Consider the following 18,837-nt stretch of genomic DNA (forward strand, 5'->3'; position numbering starts at 1 on the left):
CTCCATTGTATATATGTACCACATCTTCTCCCTAACACCATGTGCAAAAACAAACTCAAAATGCATTAAAGACCTAAATGTAAGACTGGATACTATAAAACTCTCGGAGGAAAACATAGAACACTATCTGACATAAATCGCAGCAATATTTTTTTGGATCTACCTCCTAGAGTAATAAAAATACAAACAAAAATAAACATATGGGACCCAGTTAAATTTAAAAGCTTTTGCACAGCAAAGGAAACCATAACAAAACAAAAAGACAGCCCACAGAATGGAAGAAAATATTTGCAAACAATGTGACCAATAAGGGATTAATCTCCAAAATATATAAACAGCTCATGCAGCTCAATATCAAAAAACAAACAACCCAATCAAAAAATGAGCAGAAGGGACCCTGGTGGTGCAGTGGTTAAGAACCCACCTGCCAATGCAGGGGACACGGGTTCAACCCCTGGTCCAGGAAGATCCTGGAGCAACTAAACAACATGCCATGGAGCAACTAAGCCCATGCACCACAACTACTGAGCCCACGCTCTACAGCCCATGAGCCACAACTACTGAAGGCCGCGCACGCCTAGAGCATGAGCTCCGCAACAAGAGAAGCCACTGCAATGAGAAGCCTGCACACTGCAATGAAGAGTAGTGCCCACTCGCCGCAACTAGAGAAAGCCCCCATGCAGCAATGAAGACCCAACACAGCCAAAAATAAACAAATAAATAAATGTATGAAAAAAAATGGGCAGAAGATCTAAATAGACATTTCTCCAAAGAAGACATACAGATGGCCAAAAAGCACATGAAAAGATGCTCAACATTGCTAATTATCAGAGAAATGCAAATCAAAACTACAATGAGGTATCACCTCACACAGTCAGAATGGCCATCAAAAAATCTACAAACAATAAATGCTGGAGAGGGTGTGGAGAAAAGTGAACCCTCCTACACTGTTGGTGGGAATGTAAATTGGTACAACCATTATGGAGGACAGTATGGAGGTTCCTTAAAAAACTAAATAGGGAACTACCATATGATCCAGCAATCCCACTACTGGGCATATATCCGGAGAAAACCAAAATTGAAAAGATACACGCACCCCAATGTTCAATGCAGCACTAGTTACAATAGCCAAGACATGGAAGCAACATAAATATCCATCAACAGATGAATGGATAAAGATGTGGTACACTAATATCTATTTTTAACTTTAAATTCTCCAGTATATTTTCTTGATCTCTTTCTATATTGAGAATACAATGACCAATTCATTTTTAATAAATGTTTCAGAATATGGATTTTTCTCTGAATGTAGATTTGACCATATACTCTACATGATCATACAAATACAGAGCTCTTCTTGACCTTAATTCCTAAATAATCTGAGGTTGCAACTAGCACATTTCAATTATTTAGGAGATTTGATTTTTTTCCAGTTAATAAAGCTTTGTCTCCTCAATTATTTGCAATCAATTTCTTCTTAGAACGTGATAGTGATAGAATGTTACTATATAATAAAGGAAAAGTTATTTTTCTCATTTATCTTCATTTTAAATAATTTTCCATGAATATTTATAAGGTAATATATTCTCCAGAGGATACGAATATATGCATGTATATTCTTAATACACATTCTCAATATATATGCATCTTTACGAGTAAGCTTTTCGGTATACACTAAGCTCCAAAGTACAAGGGCTGTATTTGTCCTTTTCACTATTGCGTCATTAAAGCCTGGCACAATGCCAAGCATACTTAAGAAATATTTGTAATTCTATGAATTAATAATTATTCTCATTTATTCTTTTTCCCTAAATGATCTCTCAACAACTAAAAGATGTGTTAAAAAGCCCACTCTACTATACTTATATCAACTGTTCCATGAATATTTAAAGGCATTCATTGGATATATTTACATTCTACATTATTTGCTGTATCAAGGCTCATAACTGTTATATCTTCATTGTGGAATTTTCCATCAAAATTAAATCTGCATCTTTGTCCACTTATTGCTTTTGGAATTGATTTCTTTCAGCAGCTTTGGTGTTCTTTTCCTTGGTATTGCCTGATATATCTTTGTCCCAATTTTTAACTGATTGCAATTCTCTTAGAGTTGTACTTGTAAAAACTATATAAACACTGTGTTTTGGTTGTTTTAATTAATATGAGCCTTTGGCCTCTAAAAGGCGATGTGTCATAAATATTTCTTACGCTTTTAGTTTTTATGCTTCCTTTTGTTTACTATATTGTGTTTAATAAATACCTTTTGAACGAAACTGGGTCATTTGCAGAGACGTGGATGAACCTAAAGAGTGTCATACAGAGTGAAGTTAAGTCAGAAAAGTTAAGTCATACAGTGAAGTTAAGTCATACAGAGTGAAGTTAAGTCGTATATTAACGCATATATGTGGAACCTAGAAAAATGGTATAGATGACCTTATTTGCAAAGCAGAAATAGAGACACAGACATAGAGAACAGATGTATGGATATCAAGGGGGAAAGGGGTGGGATGGGAGGAACTGGGAGATTGGAACTGACACATATACACTATTAATCCTATGTATAAAATAGACAACTGATGGGAACATACTGTATAGCACGGAGAACTCTACTTAATGCACTGTGGTGTCCTAAATGAGAGGGAAATCCAAAAGGGAGGGGATATATGTATATGTATGGCTGATTCACTTTGCTGTGCAAAAGAAGCTAACAACATTGTAAAGCAACGACACTCTAATAAAAATTAATTAAAAAATAAAATAAAATAGAACATAAAAAATATCTTTTATTTGCTTTTTCTATTTTCCTAATAAGTTAGAAAATGTATATAGTATTTTAATAGTATATACTCTCAAATAGCAAGAATCATATACTTTCAATTCATCAGTGTAACAAAGGACATAATTTACTGCTTCTTGTCTATAAATATTAGGAAAATAGCATGTTTTACTACTCCTCCTGCACCCTCTCCACCAATTCTCTGCCTCTCAATCAACATCTTTTAAATTTCAGTGTTCAGTTATTTTTTGTTAACTCTCTTCTCTTATTTTGCAATCCGTTTTTATGAATATCCTTGAGCATATAAACCACATACTTAATTAAATGTATTTCTATATCCAATTATGAATAATTTTTGGAAGTACTTTTTTCTTCTGCACCTTAAATTCTCATTTATATTGCAAATGTTTTCATGGACTTCATCCTGATTGCTTTTCCTTCTTTCATTTCTTCATTGCTTCCTTCCTTCTTGAGGAAAGGCAGATCTATTCATCTGAGCAAGGGGTACATTTTGGTTGGTTCTCATTATTGATGGCTTTCTGACTCGTCTCAAACCACAAGCAGGAAAGGTAAATAAGACCCAAATTCCAATGTGTTATTTCACCTCTTATTGAGAGTGGCTGGGCTGAATGGTCTTTTCTATTTGGCTTCGTTACCTTTCTACTAGAAACAGAGTTTAATCTGTATACTCTGAAGCGATCTGTGGTTCTTCACTTATCAAAAATGATAAGTGAAAAAACATAGCTCTCTAAATGTAATTCTGCAACTTTCAGTCTTAAAAACTTGAGATCTAACATATAAAGCATCATGCCCTTCCCATCACAGACATCAATTATGTCTCATTTTGGAAAGTGTTTGGTAGAATCATGCCAAAAGAGGGGGAGCAGCCCTGCTCTACAGAAGTCGGCTTTCTTCTCTCTGAAAATGAAACACCACTCCTTCCTGAAGATGTGATGGATTGAATTCTCTATCAACTTTTTTCCATGTGGTTTGTCATTCTGCCTTAGGACTTCATCTGAGCTATGGTACACAGAAATCCCCCATTAAATATGGCATATCCTACAGTCCAGGACCTAGACCTTGATTCCGTACTGTTGAAAATGTGCACTTTTTCTCAAAGATAAGATGAGAGACAAATACTTAACTTTGCCACACATGGTGGTCTAAGAGGCTTTGTCAAGGAAATGCATATATTTGTACAGATTATCTTCTCTTCTTCAAAGAGAAATGGGCCCGTGTCCACAATCATAAGTGATCACTGCCTCAGCAGAGGATATCTAAGAGAGGCTCACTATTCAACTAAAATTCTTCTTCCCAAGCTGATTCATGTCGTTTCATGTCCCTTTCACCTCCCTAGTGTTTCCCATGTCTGTTTGTAACAGCAATCCTTCATCCATTCATTTGTTCAACAAATGTTATTTCCCAGGCTCTGAGTTAAGCACTGGAGATATGGCGGTGAATAATACAAGCATAGTCCTTGCTCTCACAGAACGCATAGTCTAATGAGAAGAAAGCCAACACACAAGTAAATGAACAGATAAAGGAATATTTATTAAAAAGTTATGTTACTCACTACGAAGCGGGTAAAGTGAGCTGCGGCAGAGAACGCAGAAGGGAGTACTCTAAATAAGGTGGCTACACACTCCTTTTCTAAGTTGAGAACAGTGAGAAGAAGCCAGTTTTGTGAAGTGGCATGAGGATGACAATCTGTGCTCTGGGCAGAATTGCAAGTTCGAAGCAGAAATCAGGAGAGTGACTGGAGGATGATATGAATGGATTCATAACATGCGAGTTGGAGAGATTTTGGCATAAACCAAAACATACAGATTTTGAAGGTAAAGAATATAGGATAAATTCTAAATACCGTGGGAGCCATTGAAGGATTTTAAATAGAGAGTTACCTGACATGTTAAATGGGGAATAATGTGATACATTTTAAAAATGTGATTCTGGAATGCAGAAACGGAGAGGATGCAGAATAAGAGTAGAAGCAATAAGACCATTTACTTGATAACATCTCCACCCAGAAGGGGACACATCTGGAATATATTTCAGAGGTAGAATCAATAGGACTTGCCACTAGCTTGGATGGAGGATATAAAGTACGGACGCAATAAGGGATGTCTTTAAGGATCTTGCATGAGCAACGGAGCAGATGACAATTCCTTTTATTAATGTATGGACTGTTGAGAAAGGAACAAATTCAGAGGTGGAGGAGAAATCAGGAGTTCACATTTGGTTGTGATACTTGGGGGAAGTCTTGGAGTCATAAGCATATACACAGAATCCAAAGTCAAATGAATGAAACACATCACCCGAGAAGAGAGTGCAGATAAGTAAAGTCCTTGGCAACTCCAACATCTACATGTTGAATAGAAGAGGAGGAGTCAGCAAACAAACTAGTGTATTGTGGTTATATGAAAGCCAGCAGAAGACAGTTTTCAGGAAGTGGGGGCAGTCACTTGTGTTGGAGAGGCTGAGGAAGACGATGTGTCTCCAAATTCTGTAATCACGAAGGTCACTGGCCATCTTGACAAGCGCAGTTTCCTTTGAATGGTGGGATTTGGAGGAGGAGAAAAGGGAGTTGGAAAAAAGTGTGGAGTTTAAAAATAATTTAAAATGAAGGGGAATAAACAGTGAATTGCAATTGGGCAAGCAGGGATAGCAAGTGTACATGGTTGTTCCAAGATCTCTGTCTCTGAAGGAGGCAGAGGAAGGGGACAAGATCTCAAGGAGGACAGGAGATCAAGGAAGAGTTTTAAAAGATGGGAGATTCTAAAGCATGTTTATCTACTGCTCATAATGGCCCAATAAAGGTGAAATTGACTAGTGATGCAGTCCAAAGCGAGACTGTCTGTAAGAGTAATCACCCTGGGAAGTTCGGAAGGAATGGGATCTAGAACACAGACAAGGGATCAGATTTTGATAACAGGAGGGAGCCTTTAGCTAGTTGTAGTAGGAAGACTGAGGAAGGAGAATGGGCGCAGGTAAGTTTCTAGTTTTATAAGACAATTCCAGACTTCACCTACCTCTCCTTGGTCAGAAGAGCAACCAAGTCCTAATTCTCCACTACAGAACTGATATAACAAAGTCAAAGACTAAGCCTATCAGATTTTCTCCTTGCTACCTGATCGGCAGGGTCTGAGATTCTAACTTTTCTAGCTACTCTCTGGAGATCAGATATCCGTTTCAGGGAACGATGCAGCAGTGGTCGTAAAAGGTAAATTTTGCTCAGCGTCTGGAATAGCTTTGCCTGCATTTACTCACTTATTTTAGGTACCTGGTGCTATGAATCCTTTCTTATCAGTGTTATAAAAACACTGTTTTAGTGATCAGGATTTTTTTTTAATATTTATCTATCTTTTGGATGCGTCGGGTCTTAGTTGCGGTGCACGGGATCTTTTGGGCGCGCAGGCTTCTCTCTAGTTGTGGCCCACGGGCTCCGCAGCCCCCGGGCTCATTAGTTGCAGTGCGGGTTGCCCTGTGGCACGTGGGGATCTTAGTTCCCGGACCAGGGATCTAACCAGCATCCCCTGCATTGCAAGACGGATTCTCAACCACTGGACCACCAGGGAAGTCCCGGTGATAAGGATTTTAAGTTGTCACTTTTGCTTAAAAACTCTAAAAACCAGGAAGTACACACACAGACTGAGAGAGAAATGCATTGTATCTTGACTACTGAGTCCCTGAACCAAAATGCTGAGGAACAGGACAAGAGCATGGCTTGGAAGCCATTTTTGGTATGCTTTTTTAAAAAACATTGAAAAAAATTTTTTACATTATCATTAATGCAATGCCCTGGGACTCTGAGCCACCACTGGTCTAGCTAGCTGACACTGACATATCTTCTTATACATACACGTGACAACCCACAGCCCACGAGCCAGCCAGCTTGCAGTAATATTTACGGACACCTTTGAACTCAATCACACAGCAAGTAAGCCAGACAGAAGAAGGAAAAGCTACAGCACTTCTTAAATAACACTTACGTTTACATTTTCTTAGGCATGAAGTTAAGGGTTAAATGCACATTAAAAGGGAAAAAATGTGTGCTATCAGGGAAGAGTGAACTGGGTAGTCTGGTTAAAGAAAAATCTCAAGAAACATCACACAGTAGAGAATTTTCTCTCCCCAGAATGAAGCATCATTTCAGGCTTCCACCTACATATGTCAATTTAATTATAAAACAGATTTTATAAATAAGAAGCAATAATGGGGTGCTGGGTGAGTGGGTAGGTGTGTGTGTGCATGCGTGTGTAATTTTTAAATATTCAATGTGAAGATTTTGCACTCCAGAGAATTAATCAAACTGTCAGGCCCAAGACCAAAAACTGAAAAGCACACACAGTGGTATGCCATGGTAACTTAGCAACCAGAGCTGAAGAGGTTAAGACAGAAATTGCTGTCATTTTCTTATATTTAAGAATTTCTACCTGATGCTCTGCCTGCTCGTGCCCACCTCCCAAACACACATTCTGATTCCTCCAGGTGGTTGTTCACTGAATCAGATCTTTTATATATTTTAATGATCTGTGTTTGACAATTTCTATTTGTAGAGGAGATGAGGAATCACCTACCGAGTACAAAATTTCAGAGCACCTGTGGATACTTCAGTGATCATGTCTTTGTGCATAACACAGGTGTTACCAACCATCATTTCCCATGAGATCATGAAACACACATACATCATGGGCAATTCCTATATGGGCAATTCCTATATATAAGTAAAGCACTCGAGGGACATAGCCAGTTCCATGCCAGGTCTGTTCTGGTCCTAAATAGTAATTACCTCTGCCAGGATGACAGTTTTGTAGCAGCCCCTGAACGGACACCATTATAGAGTATTCATACAGTAGGACCTCGACATCAAGGAAATTCTGTCTTAAAATATGTAAAGGAGTTCTTTACCTTGAGGCTTGAGCAAAGAGCAAAAATGAAATATTTGTAAACAAAAGAGGGAAAAAAAAGCATTACTAGGGTACTTCAAATGCTGATCTATTTAAGTTTATGTAATGCCCCAGTGGCCTTGAATTAGTGAGAAGACAGAGGGAATGACTTATTTCATCCCTCCAACCTCATCAACATTGGCCTGTCTACTGAGTAGATAGTTCTCACATGAAGGAAAGGGGGCTTATTTGAGGGTGGCGATGGCAAAGGTGAAGTACCACCAACTGCATGATTCTTCTTTTCTAGTACTGCCCTAGGACAAGCTGTTGATGAAATCATGTGGTTTTTTTACGACAGATGTGGTGACAGTGAAGATTAGCGATCCCTCTTGACTGTAGCAAGGTTGTGCTGGATTTTTGGTGAGCCTTCTAAAAAAAAAGGTGAGAATCTCGAAGTACTGTGTAAATAAGAAGAATGCCAATAATAGCAGTTCCATTTTACAACTTGATAAATACTCAGTTCTCTTGGTTCTTCTGGCCCTGGCCCTGTCCACCCAAAGAAGTGTGCCTGCCGCACTGGCCCATCTTTCCCAAGAGCGTTAAACGCAGAAGCAGGATTTGAATGTTCATTGGTTTATTTACTCTTAAGATGAACAAGAACTTAATTATTGGTTATTGTTATATCTTAATTAAGAAGACATAGTTAAATCATTCTAGAAATAAAAATATTCTGGGGCCAGGATTTACTCGAAATAACAAGGTTATTTAACATATAATTTTTTGTTACTGCGTTATATCATAGTTCTCTCACTTCATAAAGTCATTAATAATATTGAGACTTTTTAGATTTTTTTCCCCATTTCCTATGTGAGGTGGTCTGTTAGATTTATGGAAGGCATATATATGGGCAGAGATAGGTAGTTGTAAATATAACAAAGCAAAAGAAAAGCTATGGGGCTTCTTCTTTGTCTCTTCCTATAGTGATTTGTACTTTTCTTTTTTTTGTGGGGGGGGAGTATGTACTTCCTGAGCCTCAAAACGCACTGGCTACAGGGCTTCCCTGCTGGTGCAGTAGTTGAGAGTCCGTCTGCCGATGCAGGGGACACAGGTTCGTGTTCTGGTCCGGGAAGATCCCACATGCCGTGGAGAGGCCACAACAGTGAGAGGCCCACGTACCGCAAAAAAAAAAAGTCACTGGCTACAGATACCTGTGCTTGTGTATGACACCCAGTGATCATCATACCAGATTTTACTACCCTCACGTGAGATAGTTTTCTTTTCCTCTCATTGGTGAGGCTATTTCACAACGCATTTTCTCTCTGTGTAGTCATTTATGTTTTCATTCATATAAGGAGTATTAATTGAGCTCCTTTGGGATCAGTTTCCAGTCTCAGAAAGAAATAGATCAGTTTCCTTACCCAGAGCTGAAAGTAGATGGGATAAGGCATTCCACATGAACCCAGGGCTGTGCTTTCTCTGGGGTCTGCTCCACACTTGGTCAAAGGACACAGTGGTCATCTTTCTTGTCCTCTTAAGTAAATGACACCCAAAGAGAGGCATGTACGCCTCGTTCATTGTGTAAGATGATTCCCTGGAATATGGGAAAAAACATTAGAACTTTCCTTAATATTTTTTATTCAGGGAAAGGAAAAAAATTATGTATAGAATCACACGAGCTCATTCTCACTTTTTTCCTGCTTTCATGGGCTCACATGGTGTACGAAGTGCCCAGAAGAAAGAGGAGCCTGCCACGCAGATGGTTCAACAGTGGCATCCCCTTTGTTTTTAGAGTGTCGCAATACTGTGCAGTTTACATTTGCCCACTTAATTTATGCATATGGATTTATGCAATGTATTGTGTAGTTTTAACTAAATTAACCCTTAAAAATATACAACTGGCTTAATATATTCCCGAATAAAAACACTGCTGACTAAAGACCATAATGCAAGTACAAGGGAAAAACAAAAATTGGTGGAGTTGACGATCTACCTTTCCTGCATATTTTCTTTGTAAATTTTACAAGGGGAAAAAAATGGCAATGTAATGAGGGCTCCCAAGAAGTTACCAGAGTTTTTAGAAATTACTAAGAAAAGCCTTTAAAATATGGATTTATATCCACTATCAATGGATGTCATTAGCTGTGCTTCCTAAGGAATTCTAGCCTAAGTGAATTAGGTTCCTTATGATGTACGCTAATGCCAATATTATATGCATATGCATATAATTTATGAATAAATATGTATACATTTACCAGGGTGCATATTCCCAAAAAAATGCTACAACTGCAAGCAATCACGCTGTAGTTCCTTTTTTGGCTTTAGTGATCACTCCAGGTACTCTGGCGCCAGGGGCTGAGCCACCTTGACTAATCTATCCCTTGAACCAGTATTTTTTTTCACAGGTCTTCTCCTGACCCAGAACAGATTACGTATCAAATCCTGAAGAAACCTCTTGATTTTTTCTTTTTTTTTTTTTTTTTGCGGTACGCAGGCGTCTCACTGCTGTGGCCTCTCTTGTTGCGGAGCACAGGCTCCGGACGCGCAGGCTCTGCGGCCATGGCTCACGGGCCCAGCCGCTGCGCGGCATGTGGGATCTTCCCTGACCGGGGCACGAACCCGTGTCCGCTGAATCGGCAGGCGGACTCTCAACCACTGCGCCACCAGGGAAGCCCGAAACCTCTTGATTTTACTGAGAAGAATCGTTTCACTAATGCCGCATACAATACTGTCTCCCGCTAAATTTACAATGTATCTTTTCTCTATGGCCTTTTCCCATTTTTGCCTAGAAAGGCTGTTAGCCATTGTACTTAAATGTGGCTGTGTTATATTTTCCTGCATCAAATACTTATTAACTACCTGCCATGTCCCCCTCTGTGTCACAGTGCACTACGCACCATTCCTCAACCAAGCGCATCCAAGCAGCTGACGTTCTCAGGGCGTCCGCAAAGTCACATGTTGGACCACAAACATCTCACAAACGGGCCACCCCTGCCCACACAGAGGTCATGGCCAACCCGGGATTTCCCGCCATGGATGCCTCTTTCCCAAAGCCCATTTCTTCGGTCTCCTGGCTGGCTCGCAAACTGTTGCTCCCCAACCTCCTAGGGATCTTCCCCAGTGAAATCTGAAATTGGTCCCCGTAACCAGAGGGCAGGGAGAGACCGAAGAAAGAGGCAGCCACTCACACTGCTGGGCAGCAAGTTTAATAAGCAAGGGAACTTACGTACGAGGCTTGTCTTGGCACCGCCAGACAGCAGATCTCAGCACCCTCCGGCCAGAATCTTAAGTTTTTATAGAGGCTTTAACAGGGTTCAGTCACGTACACCATCCAGGTGGGCTCTACAGCACGCTGCTCTCTCAAGGCTGCCTCCTTAAAAATGGCTCCCACTGTGGGAACGGTGGGCAGATGGTACATTTCCAGGATGGGGCGTGGCCGAGGAACCTCCGATTGCCCGGATCCAGCTCGCAGGTCAACCCGCGGTCACGTCCGGTCAACGACCTCCTCCACAGCCAGGGTTTCTCATCACTGGCGCTCCTGATACTGATGTTGATGCTTTGCTGTGGGGCTTTTCTGTGCATTGCAGGATGTTTAGCAGCATCCCTCGCCTCTCTGCACTAGATGCCGGTAGCAAGCCCTCCCCTCCCAACCAAAAATGTCTCCAGATATCGCCAAGTGTGTTCTGGAGGGCAAGATCACTCCCATTTGAGAACCCACTGTTTTAGGGCTAAACGGTAACATAACAGATTGCTATGGTAGAAATATTAGGCAGGGAAGATTTAGATTGGGCTGTCTGAGAAAGCCACTCTGAGGAGGAGATCTACAAGCCGACACCTGAAGAATGAGAAGAAGCCAGTCTCCTAACACAGGTGGGGAAGAGCTTTCTAGGTTGCAGGAATGGCAAGTGCAAAGGCCTTGAGTCTTGACCTTGCTGGACCCCAGAAACTGAAATAAGACCGGAGGTGCTGAGTTCCTGGCAAAGAGTAAGGTTGGAGATGCTGGCAAAGACAAGATCACACAGGATCTTGCAGACCGCTGGGAGGATCAGTTCTGGAAAAATCCTAAACAGCAGCCATTCTGTGCTCATTCTGTGGGCTTAGAAGAAAACGGTCATGCCCAGCTTTGTGCAGCTTTGAAGGAAATGATAATGTTGGAACTCATAGATGAGTTAATCTCTCTAATAACTGAAGAATTTCGATGCTGGAGCCTGAGGGCAGTGACTACTGAGACACACGGACACACACACAGGTAGAATTTACTTTATGGGTTGAAGGGTTGGATTCTGCAGTAACTAGGTTATTAGTTAATTTAGAATTAGATATTGAATGTTCAGAATATTCAGGTGTTGTCGCTAGAAATGAAAAGTGGGTGAGGGCAGAAAATTTGAGATGCTGTTTCTACAACTCACAAATTGCATTTGCCAATTTCTCTAAGAAAATATTGAGACATGAATATGCCATGTTCCAGTTTACACAATTAACTTTGTACAACCCCAGATCTCTAAACTGACCTGCTTTTCTGGGGAAAGTACTTGCTAGGCAGCTTCAGGTATTTGGACCTCAGTTTCTTAATCTGTAAAATGCTGGGCTCTTTAAGGCATACTGAATATCTAAGATGCTTTAATTCTCTGATCTTTTATATTCTGCCCCCTCAAAGTAAATATAATTTAATTTTTTCGTGAAATCTTCATGACTATGTAGAATAATTGGGCAACCATTCTCTTTGATCTCCCTATGTGGATTACTTGGATTTGACTTTGAGATGATCTGCAATCCCTAACTCTCTTTCGTAACTCAATTTTTTTATCAAAACCTCAGGTGAAACTGATAGGTGCCTTTGGTCCGGGATTCAGCCAAAGATATATCCAAGAAGAATTTGCTGAAAAGAAATAAGAAACTTTCTCGTCTGCCAAACTTTCTCATGCCTGCTGCTCTTGAAAGCTATTTCTACAGAGAAAAAAATCTATAAACACAGATTAAAAAAAGCAACAGTTGCTTCTATTCAAGTTCTCATCACATGTGACCTGATTTTTCCATTCTCTGCGATGTCTGGACTCTGGTTTCCCAGCGAGGGCCAAAGCAACCTGCTTTCAAGAGTCTCCGTCTCTGTTTGCAAACCAGACCCCGTTTGCCCATTAGGCAGACATCTGGCATGGAGGCCCAGCACAGCTTCCTTCTAGAGTCTCAGTCTGAGGCAGGGGCCAAGCTGTACTCTGTCAGATCTCATCTGAAGATGCAGAGGTCAGTGTCGGGTAGGATAAATGGACTTGTTTCTGACACTAGGACTAAACAGAAAACATTTGGGGACAATGGGTGGCCTGAGGCTGATACTGTTTTCTGGAGAAGGGTAAAGAGGACTGTAATCTACCAACTGCCCTTGGAAAAGCTGTGACGGGGAGTGATTCTGTGTGTGGTGTGTGTGTGGTGTGTGTTTTCAGTGTGTGTGTGGGGGGTGTGGTGTGGTGTGTGTTTTCAGTGTGTGTGGGGGGTGTGGGGGGTGTTTTCAGTGTGTGGGTGGGGTGTGTGTGTTAGAGTGAATATGAGTAATTAATATCTGCAAAGTATCATCAAATCATTCTCCAATAATTCCTCTGCTCTTTCAAATCCTTGTTAACATTTTTTTAAAAGACTTTGCAAGAAATAGCCGTGCATGACCAGTCTATTGGCTATCATTTATACCTGCTCTCTGCTGTAGTTGTTTATTGGTGCTACCTCCTGACATTTTGGACAAAAATAATACTTTCAGAGACAAATTAAAATTTTGTGTAAAGATGCTTCTATACTCTGAAAAAGAAAATTCTGCTGATCTCCTTCTTTTTTTTGCGGTACGTGTGCCTCTCACTGCCGCGGCCCCTCCCGTTGCCGAGCACAGGCTCCGGACGCCCAGGCCCAGCGGCCATGGCCCACGGGCCCAGCCGCCCCGCGGCACGCGGGATCCTCCCGGACTGGGGCACGAACCCGCGCCACCCGCATCGGCAAGCAGACTCCCAACCACTGCGCCACCAGGGAAGCCCTGATCTCCTTTTTGTGCGTGAGAAAATTACGATGTCTGGAGTTGTTTTAACTTAAGGTAATGTCCTTGATCATTTAAACACTCTAATAAAAATACTGCTTTGTTTCAGTTCATTGTTGCCGCCTGATAGATCATCCCAAAACACAGTGGATTAAAACAACACGCATTTTTTGGTTCACAATCCCGTGGGTTGGAAATGTAAGCCGTTTCATCTCCTGTTTTCTCTGGCCTTGGCTGGCCTCCCTCTGCAGTCAAATGCATGTTAGCTAAGCTGTGCTGCTGCTAGGGTTGTCTGGCTTTTGGATGGAGTGATGACCGTGACTGGGCTATGTTTCTGTCTCCTTCGAGAAGGCTAGCACTGGCATGTTTACATGTGGTCACAAGAGTCCAAGAAAGCAAGCAGGGGCCTTGATTCAAAACTGGTGTAATAACTGTTAACCCAAAGCAAATCACAGGCAGAGTCTCAATTCACCACGTGGAGAATTAGACTTATGGTTTGACAGTACCACAGCAAAGTTACCTCCCAAATGCTGTGGATTCAAAGAGGGGCATTTTTTCAAGCTACCTCACTGCTCAGTACTACATACGACACGCGAGGTAGCTTACATACATTCTCACCAATTATTACAAGAACTCAGTAAGTTAAATATCATCTTTGCATTTTAGAGTTGAAAAAAATAAGATTTAGAGAGACTAAGTAGCTTGTCCAAGATCATAATAATAAGCGGACCAGCTCAGTCTTGGACCAAGACTTGGGTAACCTCAAATCTTTAATTTTTGTATTGCTATGTGACCTGTTTTTCTATTTTCACAGTTAACAAATTCTGTTATCAAATTCTAGCATCTTTGTTCCTTCATCTCTTTTCAAATGTTCATTTAACTGTATTACTGCAACTATACAATTTATTCCAGTGCTCTCTCATTAAAAGAAAATTTGAGAGTTGCTGGATTTGGTAAAGACTGAAATAAACATTTTAGTCTTCTTAAGTAAAACCTAGATAGTCATCTATACCAGGGGTCCCCAACCAGTGGGCTGCTTAGATGGTTTGCCCACCCCTTTGGTGGTGGTGTGTGCAGGGGGCACGTGTAGTACCTACTTTTGCTCCTGACACCCTGTTTTTGTTCCCAGCTCTTCAGAAGTGGCAGTTGAGGTTGTTTTGGTCGTCTTTTATCTTGTTGTCCAGAATTTGCCCCAACTGTGCATGCACACAATTATTTTTAGTCCTCCTAGTTTCTTTGCATTTTGTTGCTCGTAGAGACGTTTGTCCAGGTTCAAGCACTGCAGCAAAGGGTCTGAATGGCACTAGGACACCTGGAGGAGGGGACTTCTAGGACTGAAATTCAGCCAGCCTGGCATATTGGGCTCTGCCTATCAGAATCAAAAGCAATCTTTTCCAAACTTTTCAGAGGCAGGTTTTTATAAGAATATGAGTGTTCCACGTGCCTACCAAAAGGGATGCCTTTTTTAATTCTCGTAAATTGCCGTATGGTTAGCCTTTGTACTGCCCTAAATGATCTCTACTCACTGTCTCCAGCGAAATGGAAGTGAGACTGGTACATGTTTTATGTTCTCCTCTTGAACTGTGCATTCACATAATTACCACTTCCTTCTAATGGAATAAAAGCACATGGTGACAGCAGCCATGCTTCGTCCTCATAAAACCATCACCTAATGTTCACTAATTGTTAGTGACATCCTCCCCGCTTCTGCCTGATGTCTGAGATCAACTTCCCTTTGGAAGGAACAAGTCACGAGAAGGCCTGAAGGGGATGTTTAGGGAAACACGGGTCAGGCAACTTCTGCTCTAGTCTTCAGGAAAAACACTCTAGCCTCCATGCCTTTTCTGGCTTTTATCATCAGAGCAGTACGAACATAGCATTCCAAATGAAGGTGTGAGCTGGGGGACAAGACCATGAAGAGCATAGCAAGGCACAGAGAATCCTCATGCCCAGCAGATGCCCAGATTTAGATCAGGACTAGGGTTCCACAGAGCGCTTGGGACCAGAAAGTCAGCTTTTCATAAGAATATTCATTTGCTGGCTCTGTGCCCTGTGCAGAACTCACTCGGGAGTCTGTGACAGCAGCAGACACCTGTGAGGTTCATGGCATCAGATCCTGGTCAGTTCGGGCTCAAAAAATATAAATAAGTACTCAGAGAGGATTATCTGTGTAAACCCTGTTTGGGTAAAGTCTTACTGCTGTGAGTCCTGCTAATACTGCACTTTGCCACATCTGTAAGCTAAGTGTTTCCATTTTTTAATTTGCTTTAACCATCTTAAGTTACTGTTTTTCTAAAGTGGCTACAATCTATTAAAATAGCAATACAGAGTTGGTGTTCTAGTTCTGAGTTTTGTGGTAATTTTTTTCCAAATCAAATGCTTACTTTTTAATAATAAGGATAATAATAGCTGTTACTATATTAGTCTGCTAGGGCTACCATAACAAAATATCACAGATCGTGTGGCTGGAATCAGAGAAATTTATTTTTCCAGAGTTCTGGAGGCTAGAAGTCCAAGATCTAGGTGTCAGTAGGTTTGGTTCTTCCGAGGCCCCTCTCCACGGCTTGCAGATGGTCACCTTCTCACTGTGTCTTCACGTGATCTTTGTGAGCAAGTGCCCCTGGTGTCTGTCTGTGTCCTAATCTCCAGTCATATTGTATTAAGGTTCACTCTAAAGACCTCCTTTTAACTTAATCACCACTTTAAACACCTTCTCTCCAAATACAGTTATATCTGAGATACTGGGGCCTCGGGCTTCAACATATACATTTGAGGGGACACAATTCAGGATATTACAGTTACCAGTCTTCATTTCTGCTGGGTATGATTCGAGTTGCTTTACATAAATTAAGTGCACAGTTTCTCCAACTCAGCACTAGTGCCATTTTGGTCTAGATCATTCTTTGTGGGTGTTGGATGGGAGGCTCCCCTGAGCATTGTAGGATGTTTAGTAGCATCCCTGGCTTATGCCAGTGTCAACCCGTTAGATGCCAGTAGCATCTACCTACCTCATCCACCGTAGTGACCGCGAAAAACGTGTCCAAACATCATCAAGTCCTCCCTGAGGGACAAAACAGTCCCCACTGAGTACCATGCATTAAACCTATTCTTTACACAGCAGTCCAAGTTAATGTTTAATACCCCCACTTCATAAAGAAAGATGCTGAGATCCAAATAGGAATCACTGGCCAAAGACACACGGAGACTAAGTGGCAAAGCCAGGATGTGAACGCTAGTTATTTTTTCCATGACATGAATCTACTCGCTAATGGCTACCCTACTCCTCTTTAACCTTCAACTTTCAACCATTTCTAATCCAGTTAACTCAAGCTGTGAAACGCTAGGCTCAAAATAACCAGTAATGAACCATGTGGTGAGACCTTTTTATGTCTCTGAAAATCCAAACCATAAATTGCTTGTGCCTTCGCCAAATCCTGAATTATCAGTGTGGCTAATTGTCAACATGACATGGTACCAACACTACCCTCTAAAATGGTCATGAATCGTTGAGCCCTGGATTGGAGGATATACTTCAAGAACAACAGAGTATAAGCCTTAGCCTAATCCAACCGCCCATCCACCCCTAAAATGTACGACACCTCATTTTTAAAGAAGAAAAAAGGAGCTAGAGAATTTGAGATATTGGCCGTTGACTATGCAAAGATGTAGGTACAGAACTAAAGCTTAAGTTCTGCCTTGAGAGAAATTGTTTAAAGATGAAAAATGCTTGGGCAATGCACCCCGGAAAATGTGACAGCTTCAGAGTGACGCTCACCTTATCTTTAAAGCCCATAGGTTCATCGAATACTCTCTGAACTTCTAATAACTCCCAGCGAGGAGTGAAAACTAAGTGACTGCCCAAGTGTGTATGTGGAGGGGTTCTGGGAAAGACGCCTCCCGAACTCTCAAGAGGTAATCTTTGCTTCCCCACCACGAAGCGCAGACTTAACTTTATCTTAGCATACCAATAAATGTTGTACTGGCCATAAAAACAGTCAGCTCTAATATAAATCCAACTCCAGTATTTAATTCCTTGACCTTCCGTGCCAGTGATTCCTGCAAGCAAGATACATGCCCTGTGAACTGTCTCCTTTTTATTGGCTCTAAATTTACTGTCTGATCACTTTGGAGCTCCTACACTCATCACACCATGAGACAACATAAAAAGGCCTGTTCCAGAGACCTTCATATTTTGGAACATTTTTATCCTACTCTGACTCTTCCCTCTGCCCCAACTCTTTCATACGGTAATGAATCTCCTGGGGAAGGCATGATTTTTTTCAATACAGAGTTGAAGCAAATAAGAGAAAATCATCATTTCGATTGAAACTGAATATTCTGGAAATTAGGAAATAATAACTTACCTTAAAATATTTCTAATTCCAGGCTTCCCTGGTGGCGCAGTGGTTGAGAGTCCCCCTGCCGTCGTGCCCCGGTCCGGGAAGATCCCACATGCCGCGGAGCGGCTGGGCCCGTGAGCCATGGCCGCTGAGCCTGCGCGTCTGGAGCCTGTGCTCCGCAACGGGAGAGGCCACAATAGTGAGAGGCCCGCGTACCGCAAAAAAAAAAAAAAAACCCAGCCTGACAGACCCCATAAAAAGCAGAGTCCCAGGAGCTTATGGAGACTTCCCTTGCTTTGCACCGTATGACGGGGGCGGGAACGTTCTCTCCTCCTTTACCTTTATAACAGACTATTAATGCCAGAGCAGGACTCAGGGCTCTGCAGCCAATAAAAGAAAAGGCCAAATTCCTTAAATCTTATCTGACTTTGCAGATAATCACTTGCCCAGCTGCCCAAGGCGAGTGAAAATTGAAAGGGTCCTCACCTATGGTAAAGACAAGTTGGTTCCTCCTGAAAAATGCCTAAAATATATATGTGAACTTTCCCCCTGTGGCTTGCTACCCTGCTTCTCATCTGAATACCCAACTTTCATTCTTGGAGTCCCAGAGCTCTTAAAAGTCAGTGAAAAGGAAAGACAAAGTTGGCCAAGTCACAAATTAGGAGAAAGTTCTGTTTAGAGAAAGCGTTGGGTAAGATTACACACACCTGCATGAGACCTGAAATTGGAAAGCAGATGAGCGACCACAGGGAGGAAACACTCCAGTTTGGGAGGAGCGCAGGGAACACAGAAACTCAGGGAAAGTGAGAAATGCAGTTACCCAGT

General features: G+C 41.5%; 1 long non-coding RNA gene across 1 annotated transcript in view; it reads right to left on the reverse strand.

Moving 5' to 3' along the window:
- The window catches only part of LOC125962823 (uncharacterized), a 64,586-nt gene extending 46,500 nt beyond the window's left edge, over window positions 1-18,086 (reverse strand). Inside the window, exons 1-2 of the long non-coding RNA XR_007474581.1 lie at window positions 18,037-18,086; window positions 2,261-2,302 (exon numbers count right to left, since the gene is read on the reverse strand). This is a non-coding gene — a long non-coding RNA (uncharacterized LOC125962823). The remainder of the gene's footprint in view (window positions 1-2,260; window positions 2,303-18,036) is intronic.
- Window positions 18,087-18,837: the final 751 nt, after the last annotated feature.

The sequence above is a fragment of the Orcinus orca genome, chromosome 21, assembly GCF_937001465.1.
Source record: "Orcinus orca chromosome 21, mOrcOrc1.1, whole genome shotgun sequence".
Lineage (NCBI taxonomy): Eukaryota > Metazoa > Chordata > Mammalia > Artiodactyla > Delphinidae > Orcinus > Orcinus orca.